Source organism: Dermacentor variabilis, chromosome 3 (genome assembly GCF_050947875.1).
Source record: "Dermacentor variabilis isolate Ectoservices chromosome 3, ASM5094787v1, whole genome shotgun sequence".
Classification (NCBI taxonomy): Eukaryota; Metazoa; Arthropoda; class Arachnida; order Ixodida; family Ixodidae; genus Dermacentor; species Dermacentor variabilis.
In genome coordinates this window covers 190220671-190248489 of record NC_134570.1, presented here as the reverse complement: position 1 = coordinate 190248489, position 27819 = coordinate 190220671, and positions in this window count along the sequence as shown.

Here is a 27819-nt window from a genome sequence, read left to right as displayed (position 1 = left end):
CGGTTAAAGAGGCAGCAAAACTGTGATTAACGAAACGAGCGTTTTATTGGGCGAACTTGTGCCCTGAAAAAACAGGCTACACTCGAAGAACAACGGTAGCGGCGAGCACACTCGGCGATCGTCGAAAGTCTGATGAGCCGTTCAAGCGTGTCGGCTTTTATACAGCAGTCGTCGAATGTTCCAGACTAATCGTTGGGACCCGCGTGCCTTCCACAAAAGTTCTACACCATTCGCGTCAGGCGAATACATCAGATAACGTAAGGTTTGGCGACAACAGACAGCGGATAGAAGCATCGATGACTTTCCGGAAACTTCGGGTATACATTCAGGCGCGTCCCGCGCTGTGCGATAACAATTGTTAAGCGGCGAAACGTGGTCGCCCGATAAAGATGAGTTCACGTATCAATACACACCAATGTTATGATCGAAACCACGTCACAACGGTTCGCGAAGTAACCCAGTCCGACGCTTTAGCAGGCTGCGCCACGAATGGTCTGCGTAAGCTGTGTATGTGCCAATTTTCAATGAACGTCTTTTACGCCAACGCTTTAGCAAGCTGTGCCTCGAATGCAATGGGTAAGCACCCCTTTTCAAAGAACCTCTGGTCACCTTGGGTAACAGAGCAGGCGTTACTGGGTTTGTGGCAAGCGAGGGAGGAACTCTCAGAGTTCACGCCACTGGAGCGGCACACCTCTCTCTTCGGAGTACGCGCGCGGGCTTCTCGGTAGTGCCACCAGATGGCGCCGGGCGTTCAGAAATAGGGGGTAGGGAGAAGCTAGGTTGCCGCATTACGCGTTTCTGAGCGTTCGCACGCCATGGCGCCATGTATTTCCGAGGACACGCGCAGATTTCGAGGAGTCTCCGCGAGATGTCACCGAGTGTTCTTAGGGAAGCGCAAAACAGGAGTCTTGTCGAAGTAGACGCCTCATACATAGCTCGGTTCAATGGTGGAAGTGCGGAGTGTCGCTATATTGAATGTATTCTAAACACATAACTGTCGACAGTCTTTGTGAGATGGGTTCTGACGAGTTTTTGTGTGCACGTAACGTGTAGTTGCTAAGTACATTCGTATTGTAGTGAACGCGAGGTGGAAATTGCTAACTTACTAAAATGTTCCTTGTTACAGCAGTACTTGCATTTTACAAATGTGACTATATAGATAGGTGTGCATTTAAGGCCAACTTCCTTTTTCCTCTTTCTAGGCAGATGTGATGCCCACAGCAGGTGATGGAGCGCTCGGTAGGAAAGACTCCCTCATCGTCTTGAGGTGAGCAGTACGTATACACGAGGTAGTATGACTTTGCACAAGTCACGGAAATATTAGTTTAGCTCTGAGAGACACCGGACACCTTGCCGTGGTTAAGTCATACGTGAGGCTCTGCGTATGCTCCACGTCTTTGCTGAGCCGCGGTAGACTTGTCGAGACATCAACTTTTTATCCCTCTAAAACCCCCCAAAATGTTTATTTTTTTATGTATATGGGCAAGACACATCGAATATAAGCATAATCAACGGAAGAATATTCTGCGGAAATTTATTTGGCAAGAGGAGACAAACCCCAAGTATAAAACTGGAAGTGGGCTTCAGCTCAAGCTGCCAAAGGCTGCGTTTAAAATTTGTACGGACAGCTCGCTGCGATATGTGAACCGTAGGTTCATGTCTCATTTGTTTTGCTTTACAAGTGTGATACTCCTGCAGCTTGATATCTCGTGTCGGCCTGTCTCCTCTGACCATGTTTTCAAAAGAAACAGTATTGCGTGCTAAATTTCATCCTCTTTGTGTTCCTCCTCAAAACCAGCGAGTGACGTCTGTTTCCTGTAATTCAGTGCTGGCTTAATGAATTCAGCAAGAAACTTCGTACTTAATGCCAAAACCCAGACGATTTTTTTTTTACAGCGACGCTGTTAAGAGCTCGTTCCCCCAGGATCGCGTTCATGCGTAGACACAAAACTCACCACACGTGAGCTGACCCTTACTATAGTGCCGGGCCGACTCGCGGCGCAGGTGGCACAGGCGTTAAGCACTCGCCATGCGTGGGCCGATCCGGAAGATAGTGCAATGCGGGGCCAACTAGCGGCAGAGGTGCAGTTCGCTATTAAGGGGCCGACATACGCAGCTTCGCTGGTCATCCTTCTTCACAGAGGGGCAGGGCACTCATTCTTTTTCGGTATGTTGCCTATAGGTAACCCTCATCAATAAAGGGCTAACATACCATCGTCTAGCATGCTAGAGAGTAGAACCAAATTAATTATACGGTCAGCTATTCCACAGGGAAAGCGGCAAAATACCTCTGAAATGGCTCTCGAATACCTCGCAGGGTATGAAACACAATCTCTCCAATACTATTTATTGCATCCTTAGAACATGCAATCAAGGTACTAAACCGCGAGGTATTATGAGGGGCGGGGGGGGGGGGGAGGTTACAGGTGAATATGTGAGCAGCATGCGTTTGCAGATGACATTCTCCTGTACAACAACGCTAGACGCAAACTCGAATAAATGATTACGTGTAGAATAAAAAAAAAAACTAGTAGCATCTCAATACACAAGACGTACGAAGAAGGCGGATGAAACACTGAATATGAGTCAATGTTGTATTATCACGCACCAATTATATACAGGTGCATGGAGCGTAAAAAGGAGAGCTGGTAAGCTATTTGGAAATACGGAAAGAAATAAAAACATGATAATCGTGCCAAATTATGATGTCTTTCAGTCTGGCCATGTAGCTTACCCTATGTCCTCCTGCACGCACTATGTATTTGCTGAGTTTGTAAAACATTAGTTGAATGTCAGCGCTTCGTCCGTCTCCTGCGTATCGTGCTGTTACTTGTTGTTTATGGAACATGTAGCAACCGGCTCAAACTTCTTACTTTTTTGATTAAAGGTGAAGTACAAAACGAGTAAGAGTAAGGTTGAAGGTAATACGGGGAACACGAGAGTAGTCTTGAATAGCCTGGCAAGGGAACAAGGAGTCATGATTGTAGTAAACCTTTAAAAATGCTGCAAGAATACTTTTATCTCGCTCGATTACTCACAGGTCACTATATCGTGACAGGAAAATTTAAACGAAAATAAAAATGGCTTAGAGCGCATACGGCGCATTACAAAATTGTGACCGCTAGCTTACCGCTATCCTCGAAATCTGTGCACTCATTGCATTCTACAGGTACTAAAATATGGGGCACAAAGTTGTAGGCTAAGGAAGAAGCTTGAGACATTAGAGACTAGGCAATGTGCTATGGAACGAAAAATATTAGGCGTAACGTTAAGACATCGGAAGAAACCGATGTGGATCAAGGAGAAGACGGGGATTGCCTATATTCGAATTGACATTAGGCGCGAAAAGATGGAGCTGGGCAGGCGATGTAATGATTAGGGTAGCTTATAGCTTTAAAAAAATTGATGCCAAGGGAAGAGAAATGGAGTTGTGGATGGCCGGGGACTAGGTGGTGGGGTTAATGCGCGAAACGCAAGTGTGTGAAATCAGGGAATTTGCATGAATAACTTGGAATCAGCTATCGCAAGAGGTATATCGCATATTGCTGATCGTTGGGACAAGCTTTCATTCTGAAATCGGCATAAAGAATTATTATTATTATTATTATTATTATTATTATTATTATTATTATTATTATTATTATTATTATTATTATTATTATTATTATTATTATGTGTTTACAGCGTCCTGCTTCAGCGAGGTACCAGCATCGCTAATAGTGTGACGGCATTTAATACTTGTATATCAGCACATTTTTAGGGCACGATTCCGTGTATGGGCCAGCATCAAAGCAAGCTCTTGGTCTGAATGACAAAAATACGCTGCCAATACTGTGTCCCTAGAGTGATCTATGGGCGAAGCGATGCCCTATAATTTAATTTTTGCCATCACAAAGACAGCAAACGCAAAGAAAAATTCCGATCGAAGCGAGCGGCCCGGGCTTGTCTGGTCGTTTCCATGTTATGCAGTCACAGTAAGGGGTATGTGTAGCCACTGTAGTAAGGGGTATAACAAGCACATGCGCAGTGGACCTAACATATCACGTATCAAGGTAACGTATCACAGTCACGCCAAGCTACAGTTCTCTATTCAGGGACATGGTATGCGTACGTCAAAGATGTGCACGCATATACGAACACTCCCGATAAGACTGTCGGGATTATTTCCGCTGTAAATAAGTCAATGTACTCCCCGTGACGCCGTCGCTAGTCAGGTTCATAGGCCCTTCTCTCGTGAAGATATAATAAAATCGAATAAAGTTTGGGTAGTATACTGCATCTATATTAGCGGTGTACGACCATCGATAGGGCGGTCATAGTCAAAACGTGCATCGCTTCCAGCCCCATTACGTAACGAATGTTTAGTTAAGGTGTGTATAAGCTACTTACTTCCGCTATGCCCGCCGCAGTTGCTTAATGGCTATGGCTTTGGACTGCTAAGCACGAGGTCGCGGGATCGAATCCGGCCACGGCGGCAGTGTTTTAATGGGGCGAAATGCAAAAACACCCGTGTACTTAGATTTAGGTGCACGTTAAAGAACCTCAGGTGGTATAAATTTATGGAGTCCCCCACTACGGCGTGCCTCATAATGAGATAGTGGCTTTGGCACGTAAAAATGCCATAATTTAATTTTTTTTTCACTTCCGTTATAATGCACAATCCATCAAGATGCTTTAATAGCTGCCACAGTGGTACTCGAGGAGAGTTCCTGCGAGTCCGCTTGAGTTTTTCTAAGAGTTCGTCGTATGACTGTATGAAGCATTCATTCATTCATTCACTTACTTCGCATAGTCAGTGTGAATCTTGTTTCACGTTACCTCTTAATGTTTGAACGTGGCGCTATGTTTTGCCGAGGACCTGCATATACTTGAACATCACCGCCGGTGCAAAGTTTATTATGGAGTTTAATGTGCTACGCTCTGCTTACTTTGACGTGTCGTCAAATGGGTCAACAGAGACAGCTTCTGCAGCGATCGAGCTGCTATGATGCAAAAAACGAACGAACATGTCGCATTTCACGCTTGCTCAAGAAAAGTACTGAAATAACGGTAGTAATCAATACACATTTTTGTAGAATCTGTATGGCGAGTCAGGTTGCGTTATAAGCAGGAGATTTCACTTCACTTCACTACTGCAGGACCCGGCGAAACTTAGCCTGTACCCTGACTGTGGGAAAATTCAATATAGACAGTGGCATTATCGTACTTCCCTACCTCATCTGGCTAATATTTCCCAGTGCGGCTTCACGTGCCCAGAAAACGCACAACCCGCGTGCTGTCTGTTTGTCCACGCGTGCCCGAAGTGCAGCGCCGTTAATGCAACCTCAATCAAAGAAACAACGAGTCCAGCTTTCTGCATAGCAGGCGTTAGCTCCATATTGGCGCTGTCTTACGCAGGAAGCGGATGCAGGATAAAGAGGTGAACGAACCATCGAACATAAACATCAACACCGTGCTCGCTGTATTCGGGACGATCCTGCTGACTGTCCTCCTGATCGTCTACATCGTCGGTAAGCGGGTGCAACTTCATTAAGCTTCTGTGAGCCACTTTAGCGTGAGAACCTCGGCTGCCTTGTGCAACTGAGACTACTACCACAGTATCTCGCAAGGATTAGAAGATTGTGTTGGAGCAAAGGTTTCAGACAATGTATCTGGAACAAAGGATAAAATGTTGCTCGTTTACAATAGCTGCATTACAAAAAAGAAGTGGCGTGTGAGGAGGGGGAGGGGGGTGCGCCACTCGCCGTGATTAACCATCTTTAGATTCATAATAATCCTTTGTAATCAAGTGATAGAGCATATTTCTTGGGCAAGCTGCGATGATGTCAAAGCTTCTATACTGTTTTTCTATACAATGGCTGAAATCAGCAGTCTCCATAACCCTACTTATCTTGCCAGAGAGAGAGATAGCAAAGAGAGGAAATGCAGGGAGGTCATCCAAACGAGCGTCCGGTTCGATACCATACACATTATCCGGCGTCGAACAAGCATTAACCATTGTATTATTAAAGCGCGCATAGAGTGATAATGCAAAGAAGGGGTAAGGCGTGCAGACACGGACACAACAGAAGTGGATAACACGAACGCCGACTGTCAACTGAAGGAAGCACTGAGGTGAAAAACGAAAGAAGACACAAAACTCATCTGTGCATGCCCTGGAAAGGTGTCAGTCGGGTACAGGTGCCGGTCTACGTGAGAGGTAACTGTTAACGCAGTTGATCTCTTCCTTATGTAAGATAACCGAAGACTGACTCACGCATGCACTTCCATCATTATTGATATGCCATGCCTCGACCATAAGACGTGTATCTTCATTCCTATGCCTGTACAATCTCGCACATTCATTAAACTCAGGCGTGCCGTTACAATCTTGGCAGTCTTTGCAATGTAAGTAAAGATTAGAAGCCGATCCGCCGGTTATCGACTTTTTATGTTCCATTAGCCTCTGATTGATACGCCACCCCTAATTACCCTGTGTAGAAATGGCCACAACTAAGGGGAACTTTATATACTACACCCACACGACAATAAGTAAAACTGTTGTTTTGATGTGCTTCACTGGACAAATATCTCTTCTTTTATTGCCTTTCACCTGTTCCGTTTTTCTCTGCACTGCAGCGCATATCTTACCTAGCCTATTTGGCGTAGTAAAAACAACAATAACACCATATCTACTTTGAACTTTTTAAAGCCTGTGTGATACTGTATGAATGTAAGGAATAACCACTACTCTTTTCCTGCTATTACTGTTTCTGTAATCACGTCCGTCCTCCTAGAAATCGACTTATAGCGTTCAGCCACAGCGACCACTGCTACGTTAGGATAACCTGCTTCTAATAGGCTCAGGACATGTGCATTAAAGCTCGCTCTCATTTTGTGCATGCACAATCTGGTGAGAGAAGACTTACGGCACGACTTGGAAATTCCATGTTTCACTTTTTAAATGAGTGGATTGAAAGTTTAACAATGGCTTTGAAGGTCTGGGGTAGTATTGCCAACACACGTAGCTTAGCTCGAAGACCTAGGTTGTCTCTAGAAACTGTATTACGCGTGTTTCAGGAAATTCCTTGGTGAACTTTAATCCTCCACGATTAAGTTTAAATTGCTCACTTACTGAGGTAGCAGCGGAATCGAATTAGTCCCTACTGCACAAAATCAGGTAATCGTCAGCGTACCGAAATACCTTAATAACACAATCGCCCAAGGCCTTCTCTATGCAGCTGTCAATCTTGCTCAGGCAAATATCACTAAGAATAGGGGCAACCTTTGAACCAATACAAATTCCTGATTCCTGCAGAAACACGAAAGCAGTAAAAAAGTTGTAAAAAACGGAGTTGCCATGCCTTAATTCTTCTCTCACCAGATCGTGCATGTACAAATTGAGCGCCAGTTTTAACGCCGGGGACCGGCGCCTATTAGAAGCAGGTTATCCTAGCGTAGCGGTAACCACAGTAGCGGAACGTCTAAAGAAGTAGATTTCGAGGGGAATGGACGTGATTACAGAAAACAGTAATAGCAAGAAAATAGTAGTGGCTCTTCCTTAGAATTATTCAGTATCGCACAGGCTTAAAAATGTAGCAAGTAGATATGGTGTTATTGTTGTTTTTACTACGCCAAATAGGCTAGGTAAGATATGCGCTGCAGTGCAGAGAAAAACGGAACAGGTGAAAGGCAATAAAAGAAGATATATTTGTCCAGTGAAGCACATCAAAACAACAGTTTTACTTATTGTCGTGTGGGTGTAGTATATAAAGTTCCCCTTAGTTGTGGCCATTCCTACACAGGGTAATTAGGGGTGGCGTATCAATCAGAGGCTAATGGAACATAAAAAGTCGATAACCGGCGGATCGGCTCCTAATCCTTACTTACATTGCCAAGACTGCCAAGATTGTAACTGCACGCCGGAGTTAAATGAATGCGCGATATTTTACGGGCATAGTAATGAAGATACACGTCTTATGGTCGAGGCACGGCATATCAATAATGATGGAAGTGCGTGTGTGAGTCAGCCTTCGGTTATCTTACATAAGGAAAAGATCAACTGCGTTAACAGTTACCTCTCACGTAGACCGGCACCTGTACCCGACTGACACCTTTCCAGAGCATGCGCAGATGAGTTTTGTGTCTTCTTTTTTTTCGCCTCAGTGCTTCCTTCAGTTTATAGTCGGTGTTCGAGTTCTCCACTTCTCTTGCGACCGGGTCAGCACGCCTTACTTACCCCTTCCTTGCATTATGAATCTTTATCGACTAGCTCAGCTTTGTGTTGTTCTAACCATAAAATCATCGGAATCACACGGCTGAGCTTTGGTGAGATTGGTTTTGCAAAACAAGGCACTCTTCACTGTGATTGAAGGAAGGCTAAAACTGCGCGAAAGAAGGACAAGAAGAAAAAACACAATACACCACATGCGCCGAGAGCCAATTGTTTATTCGTGGTCTTCAAAGCATAGGCTATTTCAAGCAAGAACCCAGGCACGTGAGCACATCGCCGCTTACACTTGCACATCTTGCGAGGGATGTACGAGAGATTTAGCCTCAGCTTTATTCCGGCTCCTCGCATTGTGCTAAACCTCGCGCTAAGCGCAAATATTTTCGAGGTACACACGCTAAACGCAAATCTTTACTGCTTTGAACTTGTGCGCGAAACTTTACTTGAAGCAAGTGCTGCTGTCGCGTCCTTTCATCAACAGAATACTGCCAACGGAAGACTCTGTGTTCAACAGTACTTTTGTGCAAAGAAAATTTACTTTTCGTAATACATCTTACAAATATTTTTAAAATGGTAGAAGTATCCAATTTAGTAAATGTTACGAAAACTTCCGGAGAGTTGGCAGCTATGCCTGTTGGTGGTGACCTATTGCAGAGACGTTGAACATAGGATGCGCAAGATAGCGCTAATCGCACATTGCCTAAAGAGGCGTTTTTTCCTCAGTGGACATTCAAAATAGGCTGATGATGATGGTAATGAAGATATCAATCACTATCGGACATCTAAAAAGCATTAATCAATGCACTAATAAAGGACGTATAGAGTAACAAGGAGCGCTTCACTGTAATTGAACGAAGGCTGAAACTACGTGAAAGAAGGAGCACAAGCAGAAAAACACAATACAACACAAGCGCACACTGCCAACTGTTTATTCTTGGTCGTCAAAGCATAGGCTATTACAAGCAAGAACCCAGGCACGTGGTCACATTGCCAATCACACTTTTGCAGATAACATTAGAGCGAATTCTGCAGAGTAACTGGGTAACACCAATTGTACTGAATAATGATCAGGGAAAGAAAACCGTGAACTAATCTATGCTACGCATAAAGAAAAGAAACGAAGACGGCACATGTCTCTTAATAATAGCCGAAATATAGGCGATAAGTGAGGGAATGAAAAAGCGCGACGGTGCCTGTGAAACATTGTTAAAACAACGGTGGCACGAGTGACGAAACAAAGTACAAAGACTACCGAAGATGTCAGAATGAAAAAAACAACAACAATTAGGCGAAGTTGAAGGTGGCAATAATACAAAGAACCAGGAAACTTAAGAAAATGGCATGAGGGAAGAGCAATAAATTACGCTAAGAAATGATGAAGCTCAGCCTGAACTTGTGAGCGGTTCTATTCTTGGAAAAGCCAAACAAACAACCCGTGATAGTTACCAATGTTTACAAGTAGCTTCCAACAAACGGAATTTCTTTCAGGAAAAGCAAGAGACGGTGTAGTGACAAACTTGTCGTTACATGTGATCTTATTAAATGCTTAGGCAATCTCCCTTTCTGTCTGCTCTCTCGATCTGAACAAAAAGTCGTGTTTACCAAGATCAGTTTGCAATGAGCCAGTAGTTTGCAATACCGTCACCTTTATCTCTGCTACCTTTGCATTGTTGGGCTAAGTTGCCTCCTGCGTTATTATTTACATTTCACAGTCTAATAAGTTGCCCAACTCGTCCAAAGTACGAGCCTTTTAAATTTACATCCCAGTTATATGCACGCAACCTTTTATTGAAGCACCTACCCGTTTGTCCGGTATAGAACCTGTCCCAAGTGAAGCATGCTTACAACACCACACACACTCGGTGAAGTGCTTATCGTGCTTTGTTAAGCACTGAGGCCTACTTTTATTTTGTCGTGCCACTAAAGAGCACATTCTTCTGAGCTTACATGGAGCCGAGACGACGGCCTTCACCCCATAACGGCTTGCAAGATTTTTAATGCTGTGCGAAACAGATGATTCTAGGGCATAACCTGCAGTTTATCTTTCATGATAGTTACTGTTTTTGTTACCTTTTGGTTTCTGCAAGCGACTTCCAAACCCACCGGTATTTAAGTTCTCTGAGTATCCAGCCCAAAGGAAGCGTTGCACTTGCTGATTGAAGCTCGGTTCCATGTTATGCTCGCAAAACTTCCCAGGGCGGACTTACAGGTTAGGTTTGTCATAGCGCGTTTAACAAGCTTGGAATTTGCGCTTTGAAATGGCAGCGGGGTCTTCTGTGTCCTCGGATGGTCAGACTAACAGATGTATTTGGTTGCGAAATGAAGTTGTAGGTCCAGGAACTGTAGGCAGTTATCACTGAGCTACTCCTGGGTGAAGGTGGGTTCTCGAGAGCCGGATTCGAATAGTTCTAGAATGGAATTTGCGTCATGATCAAGGTTATCGTGTGCTGACAGATGAAGTATGGCTAGGTAATCGTCTACATATCCGAAAATGCGCGACAATCTGACTTCTTCGTAGTCCTCCGTCTCCTTTTACGTCGCTCGGGTTGACCTTGTTTTAAGCACGTTTTATAGGCGCCGTCCCGCCTTTTCATTCATTCATTTATCGCCTCCAATTCAGTTACTGTTAAGAGACATGTGCCGCCCTCGTTTCTGTTTTTCGCTCACTTTTTCTTTTGCGTACCATAGATTGGTTCGCGATTTCTTTGACCTGATATTTATTAGCTGCAAGCAGGGTTACACAGTTAGTCTACAGAATTCTTTCTAATGTCATCTGCACAACTGTGAATGACTATGTCGTCACGTGCCTGGGTTCCTGCTTGAAATAGCGTATGTTTTGATGATAAAGAGTATACAGTTGGCAGTCGGCGCTTAAGATAATACGTATTGTGTGTCCCTTCCTCTTGTCCTCGTTTTTTGTTGGCGCCGTTTTAACCTTCCTTCAAGTACGAACCAACTAGCAAGCAAGAGCGCCTCAGTTTTCCATAATATTTTATGCTTGGATCACTATTTGGTAATGCTGGGAAAACACGGGGAAGGTGGGAGGTGGAAATTTTTTTTCTCATCGTGTAGATGGAAATGCGACGCTTCTGCATATGTGGGGCGGAACAATGCGTCTTAAAGCGTGATGGGGATGTTGGGCTCCACATGACTGCGCCTAAGCGTCGTCTCTTCGATTTACGAGTTTTCTTGGGGATTTATATGCTATAACTTGGGTAAAAATCATTACAAATTCGGTTTCTCACTATGAAGGCTTTCTTAAAGGTGGTAATAGCTATTATGCGCTGCTTGGTGCGCACAGGGTTGAAGCGACGCGTTATCTGGCCGCGGCAACTATCTGCTCAAGCACGTTGGTGGAGCGGAAAATCACGAATGAGACCTTTGAACAATAAGCAGAACTTCGACCTAGAGCTTTGTAGTAAATCTGTAAGCATTTTGTACGTTGAACTTCTGAATCGCGCAATGGAATCTTTTACGATAGCCTTTGTCGCTGTCAGCACAGAGCCTTGTGAAAGCTTGCGATGCTCTCAATGTGAATTTGTGCGTATTTGACGGATCTCTCAGAATACTGGGGCATTATGGCTCAACGCTGCATATAAAAGGCTCCCCGTGCATTTTGAAGGCTGCTTTCAAATTACACCATTTATGATATTTGTGTCACTAATTGTTTGCAGTAGTCCCCATTTCTTCTTCTTCTTTTACCATTCCAGCTGGCGGAACGCAGTCGCCGCTGACTTCATCGAGAGGTAAGGAGAAAGTTTTTTAAGCATCGCGAAAAGCTGAAATAGGTCGCGTCGCTTTCGAAGCGCGTTTCTCCAAGACTGGACCCGAATTTGATAGCATGGCGAGTCACGGAGCCCGAGCTGTGCCATCCATACAGATGTGAAGTGTATGTGCACGGGTTCACAGACCAGTGCCAATTTGTACAGTTGTTCACATGCGCGAAACTACGTTGGTTAGCCAAATAGGTTAAATAATCAGGGTAACAATGACAAAGAGACCGAACAATTATCCAGCATCTTAAGTACCACAGACACAACTCAGGCAATATAAACACGTATAGAAGCGGACAGTGCGTATCCGGAACAATCGTCACTGTTTTTGTCTAGGGAAACAGCGGCTCTGGCACTGTTTTTCATGTGACTAAGAAAGCAAGGAAAGACATAAGTGCGATAGCGGCGGTGCCACGAGGGGTACACAAGCAAGGCAAGAATGCTGGCTTGATCCTGAGGTCCCTAGTGGTGTCACTTAGATGCCATTAAATCGGATGTTCTTGCTAATTTACTTCATCAACGTGTGCGGCGTCGAGCCATATGTGGCAGCATGCATGGTACATGAAAGCAGTTGTCGCTAGTCAAGTTTCTCGTCAGCACTTATTTTTATACCCTAACTAAACAGTATAAATTTGATATGTTCCCTCCAAACTTCCGCTAGGATGCGTGAACCAACAATAAAACGGCCCCTTGGAGAACGAAGTAAGGCGATAGCATGGATCAGGACGTAAAGCACCATATAGCAAAGGGTAAGAAGCAAAACGCTTTCTTCTCCAACGCTGACATTATTTGCCAAGCGGCGACTGTTTTCTGCGGAGGTTACTGTGTGATACACTGCCAGAGTTATACTGCACCTATTCCTTATCGTAATTCTCGTCGCAAGCGCCGTGAGAAGGCACAAGACCGCAGAAGAGAGAGCGGCAAAGCACCAATTAGCAAAGTACTCCGCGCTCACACGTTTCCTGCGTCTTCGGAATCGTCCTCACGCGCGCGTTTAGTTCTGGTTCACGCCTTGACAATTGGCTGCTTGCTGCAGGTACTCCTTCGCACCCTGTGCGGAACTGAAACGTTATTGCGGCATCGTAAATCAGACGAGAAATTTGTTCTTGCGTTGCATGGAAAAGCACAAAGTTGAAACGGCTCTCTCCAAGAAGCAGATTTGCCAAAATGAAACATTTTCACACACTCGAATTGGAGCGGTGAAGTGCGTAGTTTCATTGCCGTAACACTGATTTTAACCCACTTTGGAGGTATCGTCGCCTTGTCTAGATGAGGAGGCCGATCCCGAAGATTGCGCAGTCTAAAAAAATGTGCGACAATCGTAAATGCAATGTGGCGTACACAACTTGCAAAAGCCTAAGCTGTCACAAAGGAAGAATTCGAGAAACGGGCGTGTGTCGCATGCGCCAGAAGTTTCAAAGAGCAACCGTGGCGCGAGGGCCGCAGGCGCGTGCGATTGTTGCTTGATGGCTACCATAACACTGCGCTGCTGTACTGTAAGGCAGACTTTGGATCCCGCCACTGCTCACTGCTTCTTTATAAACCTATAAGCCGAATTCGAATATTTCGGAGGTACTAGCAGAAAACTCGTTCTGTCTTGAACGCATTTGAGCGCGTCATAGCTGTGCACCAAATCGCAAGTTTGTAAGAGATGCCATGTACAGAAAGGTCACGTTTATAAATGCAGTGATAAGTGCAGAGGTTACCGGCAAGTGTCGACACGTGCAATTAGAATATAAATATGCTGCCGCGTACTTGGAGAGCAGTGTTAAGTACTGCCCTAGGTTGCTTGTTTTGGTACATTTTAGCGAAAGTCCAAAAGCGCGAATATGTGTCAGGAACTAGTTGTGTCACGTACACGGCCTGTCATACAACATACTTGACCAGTCGTGAATGTTCACGCCCTTCTATCTTCTCTAGGTCGCACAAGAAAAAAAAAAGACACCGTCAGCTGCTCACATTGGAACGACTGCAGATAGTTCATGACTATAATTTTCTTGTTCTGTTTAAGAAAGAAACAACTTCGGTGCTTTTTCAGTAACTGAGCTAGACAAACTACAAATATTCATTTGTTGTTCATGGCCATAGTTAGGTTTCTTCGCTGAGTTCTAGAGTGCGAAAACGATTAACCCTTATGTCCTGCCAGACTCAAGGTGTAATGCAGAAGATGGGTTATCAAACTCAAATTTTCTCGGAGTTAGTAAAAATGCGCAGTGTCTAACGATCAACAAACACTAATGACAAACTCAACAATAATAACAGTCAGCAATATAAAATCAACGGTACAATTTACTGTGATTACAACAACCTGATTGTTATTCTTTCTTAACTTTCTGCTACTTCTCAAGGACTTACCAAGTAAGTACATTTCTTTTAGCTCACATCTGCGGTAATGCACGATGCGCAATAGGCCAGCATAATGCCTGTAATGATTGTCACCCACAACAAAATCAGAAATATGCTGCATTGAAAACGGATATGGATATCTTGCTGAAGAACATATGTGTTTGCTTTCTTAAATAATATTTCCGCGCTTAGAGATGTCGCCTAATGCGTCCTCACGCATATATAATTTAGCCACGTAGAGCGACTGTCCCTACAAGGTATTCGTTTTCGGTCCCAGCTCGTAGACGACTACGAAAATTTCAACTCCAAATATTTCTTGCTGAGAAACTCACATATATGTTTCCTCTGTATCGTCGAGCTACTTACGGATGGATGATAATCATAGAATTCTGATAATGATAATCATCATCAATAAGCAGTATAGACATAGGTTTCTGCCCCTCTTCACTCGTTTCCGTTCGCCCTCATAGTTTGCATTACAGCAGTGCATGTAAACTCGTTATGGCTGTTCGATCCTATGCGCCTATTGATATGTTTAAGGAGCTCCTCGCATCTGCAGCAGCGGATGCGACGACACATCTCCGACAATTTAATGTTCACTTGTCTCAAGGTTCTGTAGCACCAAAAGGAAGCCGCCGTTGAATCCCCGCTGAGTAGTCTGAGGCCGTCCGTTTCCGGCTCAGCCTTCGTGCTTGGAGAGTGAACGGAAGCTTTTATGTGCATTATGGAGAGGTAAAAAAAGCTGCAAGTTTGAGCGACATGTAGCTAGTTGCAGACGTAACATTAATGATGTTCGTTACTATACCACATAATACGTTAAATAAAAATAAATAAATAACACGATCACACATATGGGGAGGACACAAAGACGGGACTACTGCTAATACTGCTCACAATGTGTATTGGACACCATTTTTCAACAACAGCACCACGCAGCGTTTAGCCGGAGCGATTACATTATTTCGCTTTCTTTTCTTCAAGAAGAAGCTTGAAGAAACACACACACACACACACACACACACACACAAACACACACACACACACACACACACACACACACACACACACACACACACACACACACACACACACACACACACACACACACACACACACACACACACACACACACACACACACACACACACACACACACACACACACACACACACACGCACACGCCCACACGCACACACACACACACTGTCACGCACGCACGCACGCTCACGCATGCGCAGGCACACGCACACGCACACACACGGTCGGGCTCTGTGGCTTCCCGGGTTTGTTTGGAAGCGGACACATCTGCTGGATTGCCCACTACTACTTGCGGCTCCTTAAATGGAAGCTTGAAATCCTAACCATCTGCAGCGGTGCCAAAAAGGGAAAAATAAAAAAAGAGTTCTGACAAAGGATTTCTGGTTGAGGGACCTTCACGCACAACAATGGGAACGGCGAAAAGTAGTGCAAATTAGTTCTAAAAAGTTCGCTACATATGTGTTTCGACGCGTAAACAATTTTATTTGCCTCTTTCGTGAAGGGAACCATTTACTTTTCTTAGAAAGGAACCGTTGGCATTGCGGACAACAAGAACATTTCTCTGAGTGCTGTTTACACAACGCCACAAGCTCCAGTTGTGAACTCAGTGAGAACTAGGCGTGCACTCTCGCAGAAGAAATAGGAGAGGGCAGAAGGCGCGCGCTGGGACCGGAGGAACGCACACAAAAGTGCTGCATTTTCTCAACTAGTGCAGAAAGGGCAACGAAATCAAATACTCCTATTACCTATGAACCAACACCGATTCCCTTGTTCAAATACTTGTAAAACGCAGAAATGATCTAACTAGACAGCTACTGAGGCAAGTTTGATAAATAGTATTGGATTTTATAAAAGAAAGCAGAATTGTACCTACAGTAGGAAGGAGAATTATCATTTAGGGTGCCATATGTATTTCCAAATTGTATAATATGAATAAGTTACAAACATTGAGCGCAAACGTCACATATCTGTCACCCTGCGCCGAGGACAGAGGTTGCACTTTTGTAAACTGCACCTAAATCTGACGTTAATGGTACATAAGAACTTTGTAGCTTATATGAAATCGTGACAATGGTTGGCAGGGTTTAGTGACCGTCCTACTCAAGAGTTAGTGCTTTGAGTGTGGTGTACAATGGACCACTTTTGTTGGCTTCAATGTGCCTGCTGTTTACACAATTGCGAAATTGTTCTTTATTATTATTGTAACGATAACAAGGTACACCATTTTCGTTACAGTTCTGCAAATATTACTTTTTGAAGAAATAGTGGGAATCTAAGTAAAAAAATATCTTCATCCAGTCAGTACATTCTAGCCTGTTCTTCTAGATGGAACAAAAATATTCAAGCTAGGTCGCCTGGATGCCAAGAAAAATGTTATGTGTTACTTTCGAGTGTCGTGATAGGAGTTCTTTATATTCTCATTTGCTTGTCAAAGACTCCCTGTTTTCAACATTTATATTGTTGCACACACATGTTTTTTTTTCCCTATGATTGTGAGATTGCGTTTGCATCTATGAAGTTCTTTATTTTCTTCACTCCAAGTGGCCTACCTAAAGAAGCGCCTGTCGGATATCTCTAATGTGTTTAAGTTTCTTGGAGGAAATGTCTCAGGTACTTCAGTAAATGCAATGATGCAACTGTACAGGACGCTCTTTCTTGGGTATTTGCGATACAGCTTGCCTGTGCTGACCAACACCTGCAGAAGTAATATCCGTACACTCGAAAGCGTCCAGGCCCAGGCACTTAGAGTGTGTCTTGGATTGCCGCGGTGTTCGTCAACGGCTGAAGCAATTGCCATTGCACACGACTTCCCAGCCAAGTCCCATATAGTCATGGAAGCGATCAGACCACAAGTAAGACACCTTACTCAAGCCCCTGCCCATCACCTAGCCTCACTGCCAGAGGATCGACCACGTGCTTCCTTTTGTGAAACAGTCGTGCGTTATCGTATATACCTTCCATCAGGTTATACAGCTCCAGCGAAACTTCCGTTTCCACCATGGTGCTTGGCTCAAGCAAAGGTTCGACTAATGGTACCAGGAATACGAACAAAAGCCCAACTCTAGTCTCCAGCACTCAGGCAGCTTTCACTGCTCTTGCTGTACGAGACGTACAACCAGCATCATCATCTATATACTGACGCTACAACCACGGTGAATGGGTCTGCAGGATCGGTGATCTTTCCTGCAAAACCTTCCACCATAAAGATTCGACTATCTCACCAGACTACATCGACTGCCGCGGAGCTTGCTGCTATTCGTTGTGCACTTCCTGTAATTTCTGAAGAACTACCCAAGAAATGGAGCGTGTTCACTGACTCCAAGGCTGCTCTTCGTTGTTTGGTTTCTGCTTTACGCCGAGGACTCCACGAACAACTAGTTCTAGAAATCAGACGGCTGCTTCACCACCTCGTCGAGCAAGGACACGACATGACGTTGCAGTGGATTATACGCCACTGTGGCATAATGGGAAATGAACATGCCGACGCAGCAGCGCGAGCTGCACATGAGGAGGGCTTGCAAGACTCCATTCCATTCTCAAGAACAGACGCTGCAACGAAAATTCGTGTGCTTGCAAATGAAGCCATCAAAACTTCATGGAACACACCAAGCTTAAAGCATACACATCTACACCGAAGGGACCCATCCCTTCGACTTCGACCACCATCTGGACACTGTCGACTCGAAACAGTAGTACTTTGCCGACTGTGGCTTGGTGTCGCCTACACAAGATCCTTCGCCTTCCGAGTCGGTATGGACGACAGCGCGGCTTGCAGACACTGCGGCGGCGAGGAGACCATCGAACACGTGCTTTGCCACTGTCCTCAATACAGCGCGCACCGGCTGTCACTAGCGACCGCGTTGGCACGCCTTGACGACAGGCCACTTTCAGAACAGTCAGTTTTGGAATGCCAACGTGACCTGTCGTCGCAGCAAAAGTCGGTCAAGGCTTTGTTGACTTTTCTACGTGATAGTGGCCTCTGAGAAAGACTATAATGACGCCATTTCGTCTCTTTTCATATTTATTTCGCACGCTTTTATTTCTGTCACGCTCTTCCTTCCGTTTTTACTTCCCCTTTCCCTTCGCCTAGTGCAGGGTAGCAAACCGGAGGTTTTAAGTGTGGTTAACCTCTCTGCTTTTCTATCATTTGCATCTCTCTCTCTCTTTCTTGACTCCAGAGTTTGCTTGTGGAGCTCCAACCTGAGGTGTATACGACTGCCATTTTGAATTTAGGAAATCTTTGTTACAACTACATAACGATGCATTGTGTAAACTTGGAAGCGCCCTATTACTTCACTTGTGAAGGTTTATGTGCGGCTACATTGTAAATGCATCCTGTAACGGCCTTACGACTGACAGCGTCATCAAAGCAACCTTATTGTTAACGTGTTTAGATAGATTTTTACTGCCTCTGTTGTTACTTGCATATTCAGAGTCCAAATTCAGTTGGTCTTCTTAACCAGCCCGCACAATTAGTAAGGAGAAGCAACGGTATCAAACATACTTGCAATAATAAACAGATTCTTAAAAAAGAATAGAGCGCCTACCCGAGGTTTCGGCATGTGGAATTCGAATTTCACTTGAACGGCAGGTACATGATCAAATGAACATTTTGTGTCTTACAACTTCACACTTGACGGAAGTCTACTTGCGACTCTCATCCATGGTGTAACCAAAGAACACTTCACACCGCTGTTCAGCATTAGTGGCTGAGTGGCTTCAGAAAATTGGTTGTCGCTTTTCGGCCATATTGGCCGTATATTGGCAGGCAGGCGTCCAGTTAATATATGCAGACATATCAAGTTTATTAGCCTGTATACTGCATATACTTATACACATGTTAAGCACATTGGCCGTACCAAGTGCAATCCTCTACACTATTTCGTTTGATGAGCATCGGTGCGTTTTAAAAGTACAGCGGCCATTGTCGGAAATGTTCGTGAACTCGCTGTTTTACTCTCAACGTTTCAGCGTAACTGTCGAGCCCGGCCCCGAAGCGGTGAGTTTATAGAGCATTCCGAACCGTTTTTACAGCGATACCTATTATGCTGTGTATTCAGTGACTTGCGCAACGTTTAGGTGCGATCAAAAGTTGCAATTGAATTCAGTGGTTTTACGTGCCACAACCACGATTTGGTATGGAAGCCACTTTAATTTTGACAACTACGGAATCTACAAGGAGTCCCCAATGCACGGGACACGGTCGTTTTTGCATTTCGCCCCGATCTAAATGTGGCCACTGCGACCGGGATTCGATCTTGCGACTTCGTGCTTAGGAATGCGATACCATAGTCACTAAGCCACCGGTGTGGGGCGATCAAAAGTTTATTCAATTGCACTAAAACCATCCCTTTTCCTAAAGGCAAAATGCGTTCTAGATACAACGGGACCAAAGACCAAGACATCCAAGAGCCATGACTCGCCTTATGCCCGCCGTGGTGGCGTAGTGGCATTGACATTGCGCTTCTAAGTCTGAGGACGCGGGATCGACTCTTGGCCACGGGGGCCTCATTTCGATCGGGGTGAAATACGGAAAAGGTGCACCCTTCTACCATGTATATGCGGGCAGGTTAAAAAAAACTTCAGGTCGTCAAACTTAATCCGGTGAACCCCATTACGGCTTCCCACTTAATCATATCGAGGTTTAGGCACTTGAAACCCACCAAATAATTCTTTTTTTTTACTTGCCAACATATCGTGGTCGAACTTATGTCCTGAAGGTTAAAGCTGGCAGGATATAGGTGGCGTTGAGGCTTACTGCTGTAGTGGAGCTTGCTACGAAATTGCTCTGGCGCTAGTGTCTGCATAGCTGAAAGTTTCTCGCATGAATGAAATTTTAGCGACACTTCTTCCTCACTGGCTAGCCATGGTCACGTCAGTCATGCAGGCAGAGTAAGATAAAGGAAAGTTTGCGGTCTCTTCGGAGGTCCGCCCTAATTCTTTTTGTGGTTCGTGCCTCCCATTTTGACATGAGCCTGCACTTTAATGCGAAGAAAATTTATAACTTGTAGTCGCATAATATGTCTGGGAAGTGTTTTAAGTTCTATGCTTTTCTTGATTCTGCCGACAGTCAGTGCCTAATTATGTGCCTTAAACTGACTTGTGCGTGCAAAGTATGCCTGTCATGCGTTCTTTTTGTGCTCTTTCATCTAGGTGTACGCTTACGACTACGAATCATTTGTGGGTGTAGGATATTGGATCCTTTAGGTGCGCACCTCGTCGAGGTTTATTTCGCATAGGCCACATCACCACACATTAACCGAACCGTTTTCTGCTGCGCTGCCAAATTATGGAAAGAGGCGTCTCGCCTCTTGTCATTCTTTAGCCTGTTCATGGCCCCGCTGCATTGCGCCTGAGAATAAGGATGCTATTACAATATAAAGGGTACCTACACCGGTGCATGCAGTGCAGTGTTTCCGGAGAATGTTTTGCTTTCATGTTATGACCGATTCCTGGGAAATTGGGAAAACCAATGTTTTTTTTTTGTATGCGTTGTGCGCTTTGCATGGCGCTATGATCCAGACACGCCAGACACGAGAATTAAACATGCGAACCTTTAGATGTGTGCGCTGCGCTCGATATTTGCAACTACCAAGGAAATATGGTAGAGATCTAAAGGAAGCGTTGCTTAAAATATCGGTCCAACAAGTGGCTCTAGGTTTTAATCCACGCACACTTTGTGGAGTGCTTTTCCAACATCTCTGCACATTTTCTGCCGATAAACTTCCGCCATGACGTTTGTTTAGTGGAGTGTACATGTTTGTTGCCTGCGCTGAAACTTCTGCGGCAGCAGCAGCACGGTAGTGAAACGCCGAGATCATTCCTCAGGGCTCGGCAAGGCACTCAGGCATTTTTTCCCACTTTGTTCATTTTCAGCATTATCTATCTATCTATCTATCTATCTATCTATCTATCTATCTATCTATCTATCTATCTATCTATCTATCTATCTATCTATCTATCTATCTATCTATCTATCTATCTATCTATCTATCTATCTATCTATCTATCTATCCAGCCTTTTAAGTTGTCCAGGTGGTTGGGCCAGTAGTTAAGTGGTCGTGATGCCGTTGTGGTCGTCGCATCGTCGTCATTCTAACATTGTCGTCGGACTCTCGTCATGCGGTCATCGTCACGCTACAGTCGTGATACAGTCGTCAAGTGTTCGCTGTTCCAGTGCCGTCGTGATCGTTTCAGCGTCGTATGTCCAGTTTGGTAACCGGACTCTCTTTATGCCATTGTCGTCACGCCATCCTCGTTTACAGCCTTTGTGACAAAGTCGTCTACACGCCATTCTCTTCATACATTCGTCATCGGATTGTCCTCATACTGCTGTGATGCCATCGTCGTCACCGTATCATCGTCATACATCCGTTATCATACCTCGTCGCGGTGTGGTCCTGGTATATCCATCGGCGGCATGCTAACTTCTTTTATCCGACTGCCGTCATGCCGTCGTCGTCACGCCGTCGGTGTCATGCTATTTTCGTGACGCAATCGTCGTCACGCTGTCGCTTCATCATCGTCATCCCTTCAGTTAACTGATCCCATGGTCGTCGTGCCGTGGTCGTCATACCACCTTCGTCGCTTCATCGACGTCAATCCTTCTTTGTCATTCTATCTTAATTATGCTGTCATTCAGTTGTGATTATGCCACTATTTCCAGGCCATCGTCTTCACTGCGTCGTCGTCAAAAACTGCCATCCTGAATTCGTTGTAATCTGCTGTTGTCACGTCATCGGGATCGTGCCATCGCTGTCAATCAAGTTTTGTTATCCAGTTGTCGTCATACCATCGTCGTCACGCTATCATCGTCATGCACTCGTTTTCATCCCATGGTGCTCATGCCATTGTCATGCTATCGTGGTTATTGCATCGTCATCATGCATCGGTGTTAATGCCGTCGTTGTGATTCCGTCATGGTCATTCCATCGTCGTCATTCTAACATCGACATCCGACTCTCGCAAAGTATCCATCGTCACGCCGCCGTCGTCATACATTCATCATCGTACCACTGTCGTCCTGCTGTCGTCTTCCTACCGCCTTTGCCAGCCGTCGATGTCATTCCTTCTTGCTAATTACTACGGCTGTGATGAGCGATACTGAGAAAAGGGCTATATGTCCGGGGTGCAGCGTTTCCCCATGCGAATGAATGGGCTACTCCTCACTGGTCTCCACAACGGGCGACAAGCAGCCTGCCGTAAAAAATAGCTGAAACACCTATTCGCTCGGCGACAAGAAATACATGCCGCTCGCCTGAGTTCAAGGCGCGCGTTTTGTCACCTGGAGCATGTCTCGTGCGTATTGCCGCTGATTTTGATGCCCCTTAACAAAGTGAGACAACACCGATATAAGTTACACATAGCTGAAGCAACGGAAGCCTAAGAATAACCACTAAAGATTTTAAATACCCGTTACTTCAGAAATACAGCATCACTACATTGATCGAATACTGATCGCATTAGGATCTGCAATCATTGTGAGATGAGTTGTGCTGCAATTTTTTCAGTATAAGTTATAAATCGGTGCTTGTCTCTCATTCGTTTAAGGTCAAATCATGTGTCTGCCTGGCCTTATTGATGTCAAGCCATGTTCCCTTTGCCTCATTGCGGTGGACGGTGAAGGCTTCGAGCATTGCACTTAACTTGGTGCACGGTACTTGTTTGACGTCGAGAAGACATTTTTTGTAATTGAAGTGGTAGTCTGGAACGTATTTGCGCACGCTTCCAAGCTTTGCGCACTGACACGCATTTACTATTTTTGTATTACTTCATTTTCTTTGTATTATAGCGAGCACGAGTAGATATCATCGAGAGCACCACCGACGACGCTCAGGTGAGTTCAGCGTCGTTTTTATTTGTCGGTTGTGTTAGAATTAATCGCTGCGGCCAGAGCAATCTTGATGAGTGATGGGGTGCAACGTGAACATTAGCAAGAAAGAGCGGAAAAGCATCCGCACAAGCAATCGTGTTCACCCAACATAGGATTTGTAAACAATATTAGAAAATATACCTTATTTAAGGTTAACTTATTAATGTCCCATGATACAATTTCGGTGAAAAACCCTCGTCCTAAATTTCGTTCAGTGAGCCATTCTGCCTTGTTTCGTAACCTACTATTTATGAGATCAGAAAGCCATGTAATGCAGCAAAGCAATTATTATTATTGCGATGGGAATGATATGGACAATCCAGGCGCATTTCTGTCGTAGCCGTCGCCACCGCTACGATTTTCCGTATAATGTACAAGGGCGATAACATCGCCGCCGCGCACCGTATGCTGTATGTGCGAGTGAAACTTCCTAGGGTCAGCTAACGATCGCGGCTCAATCTTGCACGCTCAAGGGAGGAAAGCAGGAAAGAAGCGCGCGTCTTCCGTCGCGCGCAAGGCACCGGGGGCAGGGGAGGTACGGGGTGGGGGGGGGGTGCCTTCTACATCGGCGGCGGCTGCGTACGGCGTGACCACGCCGGCGCCCTATCTTCAAAGCGATCTGCGATGTAGGCGAAGTTAGCCGAGTGCTGGTGACTTCGTATGCACTGTGCTTTCGCGTTGAAGGCAGCATAAAGTCAATTTGCTCGCTTCTGCTGCCGTGTTTCTTCACTGCAGCGTTTGGACAGCGAGCTTCCGCAGTCATCCAGTGAAATGTTGGCATGTTTACCTGTGCGCGCGTGACACCGTCCTTGTTACTTTAGTTAGTGATGGAACGTCTACAAGTTTATAGGCCGTTAAAAACTAATATCCTTACTTCGTATAGATCTGCTAATTTGCTATCGCATTCGATGCTTGGCCTTTCGGGCGAAACTGCACCATTTCTTTTTTTGCTGTTTCGCAAGTGCAACAGACCTATCTTTAAAGCCATTGAAGGACTGAGTAAGCAAAACACAAGTGCTAGCCATTCTAAAGAGTCAGTAAAGTAAACTTAAATATGGGTGGTCGCAATTAAAGTGCGGTACGGAAAATACTAGAGGGCCCCTAATTAAACCCGGGAGTGGCAGTTGACAGACACAACTGTGTAGCTCGTTCTAACTCGTTCGTACAACTCGCTGGAAAGAACTCCGTGTAATAGTTGTTATTGTTGATATCTTACAGCCGCGAAAGCAATGACCAACGCGTAGGAAGCTTCAGCAGATAGACGGCAGTAGATAGATGGATAGGTCTGTCCACTGATGGGAGTGTTTTAGTGCGTCCTACGTGAGTTCCCATTTAACCTAGTGCGTCTGCAGAGAAGCTTTGCCTTCGCAAGACCAAAACGCGGTATGCTTCTGGAGTGTTGGAGTGTATGCTTCTGGGCAATTGCAAGATGGGCGTCATTTCTTGAAGAGGAATGTCCTTAGAATCTTGTTTGTGCCACAATATCAACCTGGAATCTGGCACGATTTGCGTTAATAGACGCATCGCTGTTCCAGAAATAAAGAAAAAGGAAAGCAAGCGATTCAATTTAAAAATCACTGTCGGAAGAATGCATATTGAAAGGTGCTGAAGTTGAAAATACGATAATGAACCAGGCAACTACGACTGACTTTTTGTCATGGTTGTTCAACTTTGTTACATAGGGTTCCTTGCTGACACGAAGAATCGAAAGCATGTATGTGACGTATGACTGTTCTTCAGCGCTCAGCTACCGAAATTCTGTAATAGCACATACATACATACATACATACATACATACATACATACATACATACATACATACATACATACATACATACATACATACATACATACATACATACATACATACATACATACATACATACATACATACATACATACATACATACATACATACATACATACATACATACATACATACATACATACATACATACATACATACATACATACATACATACATACATACATACTATTTACTTTTCCCATTCAATAGGAATGGATCTGAACCCAGCCGAAAAGCTACAATTCATTAGCATGTTAGTGTGTTTTAGTCCGAAGAAGCGCATATAGATATAAAGAGCAGTAAGATACGATCATTGACTCAGTCAGGGACATCCTTTTCAATTTCGTAATTTACTACGGATTATATATCGAAGAAGGGAAAATCAATCAGAAGCCTTCGCGATAGTTCGAGGAGTACGAAAGAAATGTTAAAAGAGAACTAGGCAGGACACATCCATTCGATCACAACAATGAAGTAATTCGTTTCAGCTAAGCATACACGTTAAAACCTAAAATGCAAACTAACTCGTTCATTCGTAGGCTGTATATATGTTGTTATTTCCAAGACACCTTTACACGTCGACAGCCGTTGTGACCTGGCAAACAGGGGTTTGCTGTGTCCGCTCGCATTAGCCGTTGCTGTGTCGTCGTGATCAGGATGCTTTCCCCACAATTCAAAGTGACCTCTAGAAAGAAAGCCAGCTCGCTGCGAGATTTTTTCTTTATGTGTGAACAGGCTGCAGAGACTCCTCCTATAACTGGCGATGAGGTGAGAATGGCCTTGCGAGAAATGAAACGGGGAACATCGGCAGGAGAAGATAGAATAACAGCAGATTTAATCAAAGATGGAGGAGACATAATGCTTGGGAAACTGGCAGCTCTCTATATGAAGTGTCTATCGACTGCAAGGGTCCCAGAAAACTTGAAGAATGCAAACATTATACCAATCCACAAAAAGCGAGACGTTAAAGAATTGAAAAATTAGAGGTCGATTAGCTTACTCCTAGTATTATACAGAATATTCGCCAAAATAATCTCGAATATAATAACAGCAATACTGGACTTTAGTCAACCAAGGGAACAGGCTGGCTTCAGAAAGGGATACTCTACAATGGATCCCATCCATGTCATTAATCAAGTGATTGAGATATCCGCAGAGTACAATAAACGTATCTATATGGCTTTCATAGACTAGGAAAATGCATTTGATTCAGTAGGGATACAAGCAGTCATAGAGGCATCAGGTGATCAAGGAGTAAAGACCGCTTACATAAATACCTTGGAAAATGTATAGAGAGATTCCACAGCCACCTTAATTCTACACCAAAGAAGTAGGAAGGTACCTATGAAGAAAGGGGTCAGACAAGGGGACACAATCTCTGCAAAGATATTCACTGCCTGCTTGGAAGAAGTATTCAAGCTATTAAAGTGGGAATGCTTCGGAGTAAGGATCAACGGCGAATATCTCAGCAACCTTCGCTTTGCCGATGACATTGTTTTAGTCAGCAACAATGCAAACGAATTGCAACAAATGACAGAGGACCTTAACGAGAGTAAGAGTGGGGTTCAAGATAAATATGCAGAAGATAAACATAATAATGACTAGCCGGGCAAGAAAACAAGAATTCAGGATCGCCAGTCAGCCTCTAGAGGCGGTGAAGGAGTACGTTTACCTAGGTCAATTAATTACAGGAAACCCTGACCATGAGAAGGAAATTCATACAAGAACAAAAATGGGTTGGATCACATACGGTAGACATTGTCAGATCCGGACTGGAAGCTTATCATTATCATTAAAAAGCTGTACAATCAGTGCACTCTGCCGGTGCTGACATATGGGGCAAAAACTTGGAGGCTGACAAAGCACTGAGCACAAAGAAGCTTGAGAACAAGTTAAGGACCAAGCAAAAAGCAATGGAACGAAGAATGCTAGGCATAGCGTTGACACAGAAAGAGAGCGGTTTGGATAAGAGAGCCAACTGGTATAGCCGATATTCTAATGTACATTAGGAGAAAAAAATGAAGCTGGGCAGGTCATGTACTGCATCGGTTAGGCAACCGTTGGACCATTTGGATTACAGAATGGATACCAAGAGTAGGGAAACGCAGTCGAGGATGGCAGAAGTCTAGGTGGAGCCATGAAATTAGGGAATTCGCGGGCGCTTGTTAGAATTGGCTGGCACAAGACAGGGCTAGACGCCTTCGACCTGTAATGGACATAAAATATGATGATGATGATGATGACAATGATGATGATAATGAACAACTTCTTCATCCTGGATGGATGGATGTTATGAGCGTCCACTTTGGAACGAGGCGGTGGGTTTGACCACCAAGCTGTACTGCCTAATTGTACTGCCTAATGTGCTACCTAAGCTAAACAAGAAAAAAAAACACTACGAACTCCCACAACCAAATTTCCTGCCCCCCTATTTCTAACTTTGCTTTTGTACGTCTCCGTTCTTTGTCGTTTCCCTACTTTTCTTCCACGAATCTTCCAATCGCCTCTTAATAATCTCTATTGCGGACATGTTTACTTTTACCCTACTCTCTCTGAACCCAAGGGCTTCAAGAAGGCCAGTGGTGCCTAAATCGACCGCTGGGCAGATGTCTTCACATTCTAATAAAACATGCTGCATCGTTTTTCTAGCTTCACCGCAGCAAGCACATGCTTCCTTTTCCTTCTTATATCTCGCGTTCTAAGGCATCCTGATCTCACTTCGAAAATTATTGAGCTTCCGTTTCAGTTCTAGGTTGGACATCGAACATATATA